Below are 9,386 nucleotides of genomic sequence, written 5' to 3'. Positions count from 1 at the left end.
CACCACACTCGTGAGGAGAACTCAGAGCTAAAAATAAGAGTGATGGGGGTCTGAAACGATATATAACTAACCTCTAAGCTTGCGGAGCTGGAGGAAGATCAGCTAATCATCAGAAGAAGCCTGTCTCTCTATCCTAGCAAGAATAAATTTTCTCTCAAATTTTGAGTTACTTTGCTCATAATTTTTCTTCTGTTTAAGAATTTGACCTAACAAATACATGGTTTTTATCATCACAACCTTATGTTTATGACACGTCTTGGAAAGTCTCTGTAGACCCACATTTTCTTTGGAGGACTAATTTCTCTCTCTCCTTTCTTTCTTTCTCTTTCTTTTCTTCTTTCTTTTTTGGGGGTGGGGGTGGGGGAGGTTGTGTTGTGCCTGGAATACACATGGTTTGGCTTTGATCAAGCATCACGGATCCATATGAATCATAGAATTGAATAGCTGACAATAAGTTCAGAGAGTTAAAAGTCAATTCTTCATGCAGTGAATGGGAAAACTGAGGCATCTAACCCACACAATGGCAGGGTCTCCATTGGAATTTATGTCATTTGTTCCTCAGGTTCAGGTACTTTCTTTTCATGTTGATCTGGAGGCTGAGGTTAGGGGTCCTTAGCCCCAATAAGGAGGTTTATGTAATGTAGCCCTTCAGATCTGCCCTATTAGCTCTTCAGTTACATGCCCACCAAGTACTTGGTTAAGTGAGAGAATATTTCACTGTCAAAAGAGTTGTGATAGCTGAAAGTGGTAGCTCATGCCTGTAATCTTAACACTTGAGAGGCTGAGGTAGGAGGATTGCCATGAGTTCAAGGCTTGTCTGGGCTACATAGTGAGTTCAAGGCCAGGAAAGACCCTGTCTCAAAAAACCAAAAAAAAAAAAAAAAATTTTTTTTTAAAGAGAGTTGTGACCATTTCACAGAGTTGGCTGGGGCACCTCACTTTACAGGAGATACCCTTGGTCTACATTTTCATGGAATAGCATGTTCATTTGAGAAAAGAAACAGAGATGGATATCTTAGAAAACTAAGGCTAAAACTGACTTCTGAAGTCTTCAAGGATAGTGACTTCCAAAATCAGATGTATGTATGTTAGCATCGATGCTTTATTCTGCAGACAATCTTAAGTGGAACATCAAGACAGGAGGCAGATAAACAAGCTCTGCAGCTGGAAATGAGTAGCACACGTTCACTGTCACCACCTTGCCATCTCCTACACTCTGATCTCACCTTCATACCCCGCCGTGGCACACCCATGTGCAGACCATCTGCGATTTCCGTTCCAGACTGTCACGAGCTCTGTTCGCCATGCTTTACAAGTTATTTACACAATTATAAATTGCAGTACTTTCTTCGTTCAGCATTTTATGTTTTTCATGCTTGGGTACAATAGAATGAGAATGTGTTCTTTTTTTTTTTTAATTGAGATTATTGGTACATTTTAGGAATACAGTACAGTTACATTCATTATTGGGATCTTGTACCTTTACATGACAGGTCTTGGTTCTCATTTTTTCCCCTGTCCCTGCCCTCCCTTTACCCCCTTGGGAATGTGTTCTTGATGAATTCATTGAGAGTGACTCAATCAGTAGATGCACCAAATTTGAGAAAGTATTAGTTTGTTAGTACAAATGTGGCAGACTAGCTGGTTTAAACAATAGAAATATATTTTCTCACAATTCTGGAGGCTGGAAGTTCAATATCAAGAGGTCACTAGGATTAGTGTTTCCTTAGGCTTCTCCCCATGTCTTCATCTTCCCTCTGTGTGTTTGTGCCCTATTCGCCTTTTCCCATAAGCATCAGTCATATTGATTAGGACCCACCTGTATGACCACACTTTACCTTAATTACTTATTTGAAAGTGCTCTGTCCAAGCACAGAATCTCATTCCGAGATCCTGGTGGTTAGGACTCAAACATATGACTTTTTGAGGAACTCAATTCAATCTTAATTTTTGTGTTCTACTTGAATGAAAGTATGGCTTAATTTAGGAATTAAGAAGAATTAAGAAGAAACATTTTTTACAATATTTTAGCAATGCTGTAGATAATGGTTTTGAAGTCTTCTTTTGTTTGCTCTACTAATTTTGTTTGCTTGGGTATCAGTTTTTGTTTTTGTTGTTGCTGTTGTTGTGGTTGTTGTTTAGTGTTTTTCCTTCAAGGTGCTGTTTTGGTTTTTTTTTTCACATATATTGGGATTCTTGGCTATATGTCTATCATTATACATAAGAATTCCTGTTTATCTCTTGGTGGATAGCACTATATGAAAGGAGCTTTCTCACAGTAGTCGTGAGGAGGGGTGAACTGTGTAGCCCGGTGGTGTGCTCTGCTGGCTGCTCATCTGGACTGGATGTGGGATGGGACCTCTCTTTCCCTCTGGACGTCGCTGGCTCTCTGGGACATGTCCAAGGCTTTCCCACGCCTTAGCCTGGACACACTGGAAAGTGAGGGAGGAAACTGGCCTTGAATCCATGTCTTAATCATCATTCTGGTGATGCTCAGAGCCCCTTCCCATGTAAGTCCACTGATTCCAGGTTTGCAGTGTCCTCCCTTGGCACAGTGCTCAGCTGCACATGTTCTGGTCTTCTTTCCCTTGTAATCCACATCTTTCTGCAAGTCATCAGCTTCACTTTTTGTTGGGGGTCGGGATCAAACTCACAACCTTGAGCTCACGAGGCAGGCGTGGGGCCACTGAGCTAAATCCCCAGCCCTTCTCACTTTTTTATGGCCAATATTTTTGTTGTTCCTTGGTGTTATTTCTGATTTATATTCTATTAAACCTTGTTCTGGAGTCTTGTGGTCCACTGACAATCTCCAGGTTGTGCTAACATAGGAGGCAATAACCACATGTGGCTACTTAAGTTAAAATTATTTAAAATGAAATAGAATTTGAAAATTTGGTCTCTCAACCTCAGTAGCCACATTTCAAGTGCTTAATGGCCACATATGGATCAGTGTCTACATAGTGGATAGCACAGACACGGAAAGGTCCATCATTACTGAAAGCTCTGTTGGACAGCCTTGCTCTAGAGCTTCTTCACCTGAAAAATAAATCCCTGAATTCCTTGTGGGATGCAGTGAGGCACAGATGATAGTAAGCATTTTTTGAACACATATCTCAGTGCTCGCTTGATGCTAGCTGAGCATTTATGCAGAGCTAAGTGAATGGTAATGGTAAGACTTGAACGTTTCTGCTTCATTGTTCACCCAGAATAACTATAAACTAGCAAACCCTGAGAAGCACAGGCCATGGAGCAGGCCAGGCACGAAGTGGGACAATGAGGGCCGTTGGAAATCATATGCCTTAAAACACTACCTTTATACCCCAAGTCAGAAAGAAAAGGGAACTCAATTGTGAACGGTGTTGATTTAAACCTCACAATAGCTTTGTCACTGAGGTATTATTACCCCCCCATGTATGAGTGAGAAATGAAATAAATACAAGCTCATGAAAATGAAGCAAACCCCTCCAATAGCCACATAGTTGAGTCCACAATGCATTGGTGACAATGTTGTGAGTGGAATCCCCCGCTGCCTCTTCTTCACCCCCTACAATAACTAAAACACAGTAAAGTCCTTGAGAAGTTCACATCCCAAAGATGACAGGGAAATTTAAACCCATGTTTAACTCCAAAACCCTGATACAAGTATGGGCACCATATTCGTTTGATCTTGGCCCCCTCGGTAAACACTGTGAGCAATGCTCACATGGGTGTGCTCACACACACGAGCTTTAGATGGGCACACATATATTTTTCTTGTAAATTATAAATACATTTCCATACTAACATTTCCATTAGAAATCATACTCAGAACTTTGCACTAAAATGATGAAATAAATATAATTACAATTCTTTTTCTCATGCCCTATTATTTCACGTCTTCTTTAGGTTGCTGCCTGCCCCTATTCCAACTTTGGATACCACTGCTCGAAGTAGTCACACAAAAGGAGGAAGATTTTAGAGAACTAGCAGGCCCAGGAATCTCAGCTTCCATCTACTCATCCAAGCCAATCTGAAAAGAAACATAATTGGACCATAATGAATTCAATGTCAGCCACATTCTTGGCGCAACTAGAGCTTTTCACTGTTTCTACGCACCAGTGGGCTGACATTTGTCACTGGTTCTTATTTCAAAGAGAATTACCTCTAAGCTACCATTCAAAGGTTGCTCCTGATCATGTGCCCCCTCTGTGAGTGGCACAGAAATGGACAAAGCAACACATAACTGCCTTGAGATGTTTCTTTTTTCTCAAGAAATGAAATATTAGCATCTTTACTGAAAGAAAATGAGACTTAATGAACAAACGGCTCATTTATTCATATCATCTAGCACTTTAAAGTTCATCTTGTTTTTATGGCCATACATGGCTTGCTGTGTGATAAAAGCATTCCTTACAATGCTTTTCAACTCAACAGCACTATTCTATGTTTGATTTCTTCTTGAGTTTGTGATCTTTCTCCTTGCTGTCTCTTTGTCTCATTGCATCTGTCTCTCTCTCTCTCTCTTTCTCATGAGTAGAGGGAAGATTATAGATGTAATGATTCCCTTTTTTAGAGTTGAAGAACCTGGTCCAAATGATTAGATCCCACAGAGAGTGAAAGGTGAAATTACTACTTGAGCCCAGCTTCTCTGCTCCAGAGCCAACAGTGTGGCGGTAATTTTCACTCCTCAGTGGCGTTTCAAAGGAGGCAGGGAGGATACTGGTTCTGAGCACCCGCACAGCAAAACACCAACCCAACTTTGTTACTCACTGGGGATTCCCAGGGAGACTCATAGAGTCCCTCAGGGTTAGAAGAGGCTGTTCCTACGCTTACTACAGAGAAACCTGGAACAGCACAAGCCCCTGAAATGGGTATCACAGGCCAGCAAAAGGACAAATGCCAGTCAGTTCACAGAGCTTTGGAAGTACATGGGAAGCATTGTCTTAGGAGCTACTTAGGAGATACTTCCATGGATCAAGTAGACTTTATAACCCGTCAGCAGCAGGTATGAAGTAGCCGTTGAATTCATCCTTTCTTTTTATTCCTGCAGCTCCTCTTGCTCTGGTTCAGATTTCTTGCTAGACTTTTTCAACAGCTCCCCACCCAGTATCCCTACAACAGGACGACCGGAGTGTTCTTTGAAACGCCGCTGGTGGTGGTGACCCCATAGCCTGAAGACCTCAGTTAGCACCAGTTGCTGTGAGATCGCATTCAAAGATTCGACATGGCATTCAAGTTTCCTCGTCTTACTCCAAATTAATTTTCCAGCTTCTTCTCCCATCCCCCTCCTTTATCCTATCTTCCAGCCTCTTCAATCTAATCACTCTTCTCCAAAAATAGCCAGTACTTTCGTGCCTCTCTGCTTTGCTCATGCCCTATGCTCAGCCTGGAATGTCCTCCACCTCCTTCACCTCCTCCCTGCTGTGGAATCTTCCTCATCCTTCAGTCAGCAGCTCACAGGCACCTCCTCAGCGAGGGCCTCCACACCTACTCCTTTCCAGGTAGGAGGGGCCACTCCCTCATGGCCTGCACTGGGTCCCCCAAACGCTTCATTTATGCTTCTCACTGCAAGGAACTTTCACCAGTTCTTCACAGATCCTTTTTGGCTCCTTAGATGATGAACTACTTAAGGGCAAAGAGAACCTTTTTGTTATCAGTTTTGTCTTCTGGTAGGCATTTGAAATTTTTTGCTTGAATTTATTCATGTAACTGAATGGTTTTGAAAGATTTTGAGAGAGCAAAATTTCTACCATTTCTTAAATAAGCAGCAAGAGATACAGCACAGATTTGCTGAAAAAAAATGCTGGTTTCAAAGTAAATTCAACTACAATGCTAAACTGACGGAACAGCTGGAAGTCTTTTTATGGCTTTGCCAAAAAATTCGCACTGTGCTGATAGTGGAAATAACAATGGATAAAATGGACAGTTACAGGTTTATAGTCTTAGCTTTCCTATTCACTAGTTGTGTGCCCTTCCTATTTTCATTACTTGTAGAATATTCCTGCTAGACAAAGTGACTTGTTAGATGTCTTTAAATTCTTCTTATTAAATTATAATTAAAATTCTTTTAATTTGATGATTTTTATTTTCCAATTAGGACAAGTAAGTGTGTTTTATGTGTGAAAGGCCTTTTCTCAACCGGAGCAGATATTCTCTGTTGTCATAAAAACATACATGACTTATTATGGTCCTATACCATAAAATTTGAGTATTAGGAAGAGTACAAAATACTTTAGAAGCAAGAGCTCTTGGTAAGGGGTAAAAATAAAGGCAATCAACAAACAGAAACCTTCTTACTGCTATACACCTGGGATCTGTCCTTTTAAAGTTGGAAAGCCAAGTATCAAGTGAAGAAAATAACTTTAGAAAGATTCATGATCTAGTGGATTCATTTATAGAGGAGAGAATACAATGGTCAGGCAACACCTGAAGATGGCTGAAGAAGGAAAAGATGCTTAGATGTTTACCTAATTCCCAAGGAAAGCAGTCTAGGAAATAACACAGGTCCCAAAAGAATTGGAATCTTCAAAGTAGCGTGTGTCACTGGCACGTACTGGTCACCGTGGCAATTCCTGTTCATATAAGAAGAAACTTGAAAGCTCTCTTCACCAATACTTCAAAATACCATTGTTCCCCTTTCTTAAAAAGTAGTTTTTATTTTTCAGAGAAGTTTTAAGTTCCAGCACAGGTGAAGGAAAGATATAGAGTTTTCATACATCCCCTGCCCTCCAAGGTTCACACCACTCTCAATGTCTGTATTCCACACCAGAATGATACATTACTTCCAGTCAGTAAAGCTAACGTTATCACCTACAGTCCATAATTTAAATGAGCGCTCACTCAGGCTGTTGATTGTTCTGTGGGTTTGGACAAATGTATAAGACTTGTGTCCACCATTTAATGTCGTGCAGCACAGCTTAACTGATATAAAAATCCTTTGCACTCACTTTATTTGCCTGCTCCTCCCTTCACCATCCACCCCCAACACCGAGCTTTTTTCTTTCTTTACAGTTTTGCCTTTCCCAGAACTTTGTCATATCATTAGAATCACGTAGCATATAGGCTTTCCAGATGGGCTTTTTTTCCCGTAGTCGTCTGCATGTAAGGTTCCTCCAACTCTTCTGATGGTTCATTTCGTGTCAGTTCTGAATAACGTTCCATTGTTGGATGTGCAACAGATTATTTACACATTCAATGAATGAAGGACATTTTGGTGTTTCCAAGTTTTGACAACTATAAATAAAGCTGCTATACACATTCATGTGCATGTTTTTGTGTGGACATAAAACTCACTGGAGTAAACCAGGGGGCTTAATTGCTGGACCATATGGTAAGAGTATGCCATATTAGTTTTGGAAGAAACTGCCAAATTCTCTTCCAAATGGCTGCACCATTTTGCACTATTATCATCAATAAATGCAACTTCTTGTTGTATATCCTCATCAGCATTTGGTTCTGTCAGTGTTTTGATTTTTGGCCATTCTAATTCATGTATAATGGGACCTCATTATTTTAATTTGCAGTTTCCCAATAATATATGCTTTTCATGTGCTCATTTCTGTCTGTAAATTTTTGATGGAGTGTCTCAAGTCTTTGGATTTTTTTTTTTTTTAAATACCAAGGACTGAACTTGGGACCTTGTGCTTTCAAGGCAGGCAGCAGAACCACTGAGCCAAATCCCGGCCCCTGGTCTATTTTTTAATTGAGTTGTTTGTTTACTTATTGCTGAAGTTTAAGTTTTTGTGTATTTTGGATAACAGTCTTTGGTCAGATACGGATTTTGCAAGTTTCTTCCCTGAATTTGTGGCTCGCCTTTTTATTCACTTGATGGTGTCTTGCAGAACTTGTGTATTTTCTCTTGCAGAACACTGCAAAGATGCTCTTTCCATTTTTAGTAGAGCTACTTAACCAAATTATTGCTTTTAAATTGCTTTAGCAAAAACCTCACCTGGAAATTTCTTTCTAGTCTATAGAAATAAAGTTTAATTTTATTTGCATTTCTTTAAGAATTAGTAGGAATAGAAGTTTGTAAAAATCACTTGTGATCAAATTCAAGTTATAACTGGAATGCATTTCAAGTATTCATTGAGAGGATATCTTGGGGGCAACAAACTCTAATCCTATTTCTGGAACCTATTTTTGCTACCAGTATGTATGAGATCATAAACCAAGATATTTCCACTAACTCAAAAATTTCTTTTTTGTTGTTGTTTTGTGTTTCTCTCTTTTTTTCTTGGAAGTACTTGAGACTGATCCCTGGAGCTTTGCATTGAGTCAAAGCCCCAGCACTTTTGTTTATTTTTTATTGAGAGACAGAGCCTCGCTAAGTCACTGAGTTGCTCAGGTTGGGCTTGAACTTATGCTCTTCCTGCCTCAGCCTCCCAGACTGCCAGGATTATAGGTATGTGCCACCATGCCTGGCTAAAATTTATTTTCTACTGGGTAGATATACCATATGGCAGTGTCTATCAGCTGAATGGTAGACTTAGTAGATGGCCAGAGGCTGCATGAATGTGGTATGACTTCCTAAGATTAACTAGAACATAAGCTAAGTCTCCTGTTTCCTAGAGTATGGGAAGATATTATCTCATAAGCATTTGAGAGAAAGTAATCAGGGTAATAAGAAGCTATGATCACAGGATAAAATAGCACAGGAAAGGAAAATATATGGCTTGAGTGGAATTTTATAGCTGTGGATCCTTTATAGACATTGAGATAAGTTGCTGGGGATTGGGTTGGAGTTATTGATTTGATGAATGAAATTTCAACTCTATGAATTTCTTCTAGTGAGTTTTCCCCCAATGCTAAAATTTGAAAGTGCTTTGCAAACTCTCAGAGGCTATGGAGTCAGTAGAGATAGACCACAAAACTTGATGGCCATGAGACCCTGTAATTTTTCTAGTCTGCAAAGAAATATTGTATTATACAGACTTTGCCAAATGGGTAAAGACAGAAATTGTTGATTTCACTTACAAATACCTTTCCTAATAGATTCTATGCTAGTTGGAAATTATATATCAGGTTCTACTGTGGTGATTGGGAAGAAAATGAAAATTGTATCCTGGGAAGTAAAAATCTTAAATGCATACCATGTGAAAAATGGCCCAAGGAACCAGACACATGGACTCAGGGAAGAATTGATTGGTGATAGTGGGAAAATGAGAAGTTATAGAGAACCTTCAAATACCTGATAAACTCTCAAAACTAAGACCAATGAGGGTAGATGTGGTAGATAGGCTGGTATTTAAAAACAAAAGAAAATCTTTGAGCTGTCTAGTCAGGTGGTACATCATTTTCCACTTTATGGAAATGATAGAAAATTAAATATTTTGTGCTGCCCACTGTCGAAAAGAGCAGTCCCCTGGATTTCACCTGCCTGAAGGCTGAGATGTTTAATGTCTTGGTGA

This window comes from Fukomys damarensis, unplaced genomic scaffold (assembly GCF_012274545.1).
Source record: "Fukomys damarensis isolate Sample0158 unplaced genomic scaffold, DMR_v1.0_HiC HiC_scaffold_16, whole genome shotgun sequence".
Taxonomy (NCBI): domain Eukaryota; kingdom Metazoa; phylum Chordata; class Mammalia; order Rodentia; family Bathyergidae; genus Fukomys; species Fukomys damarensis.
Note: the sequence above shows the minus strand (reverse complement) of the source record.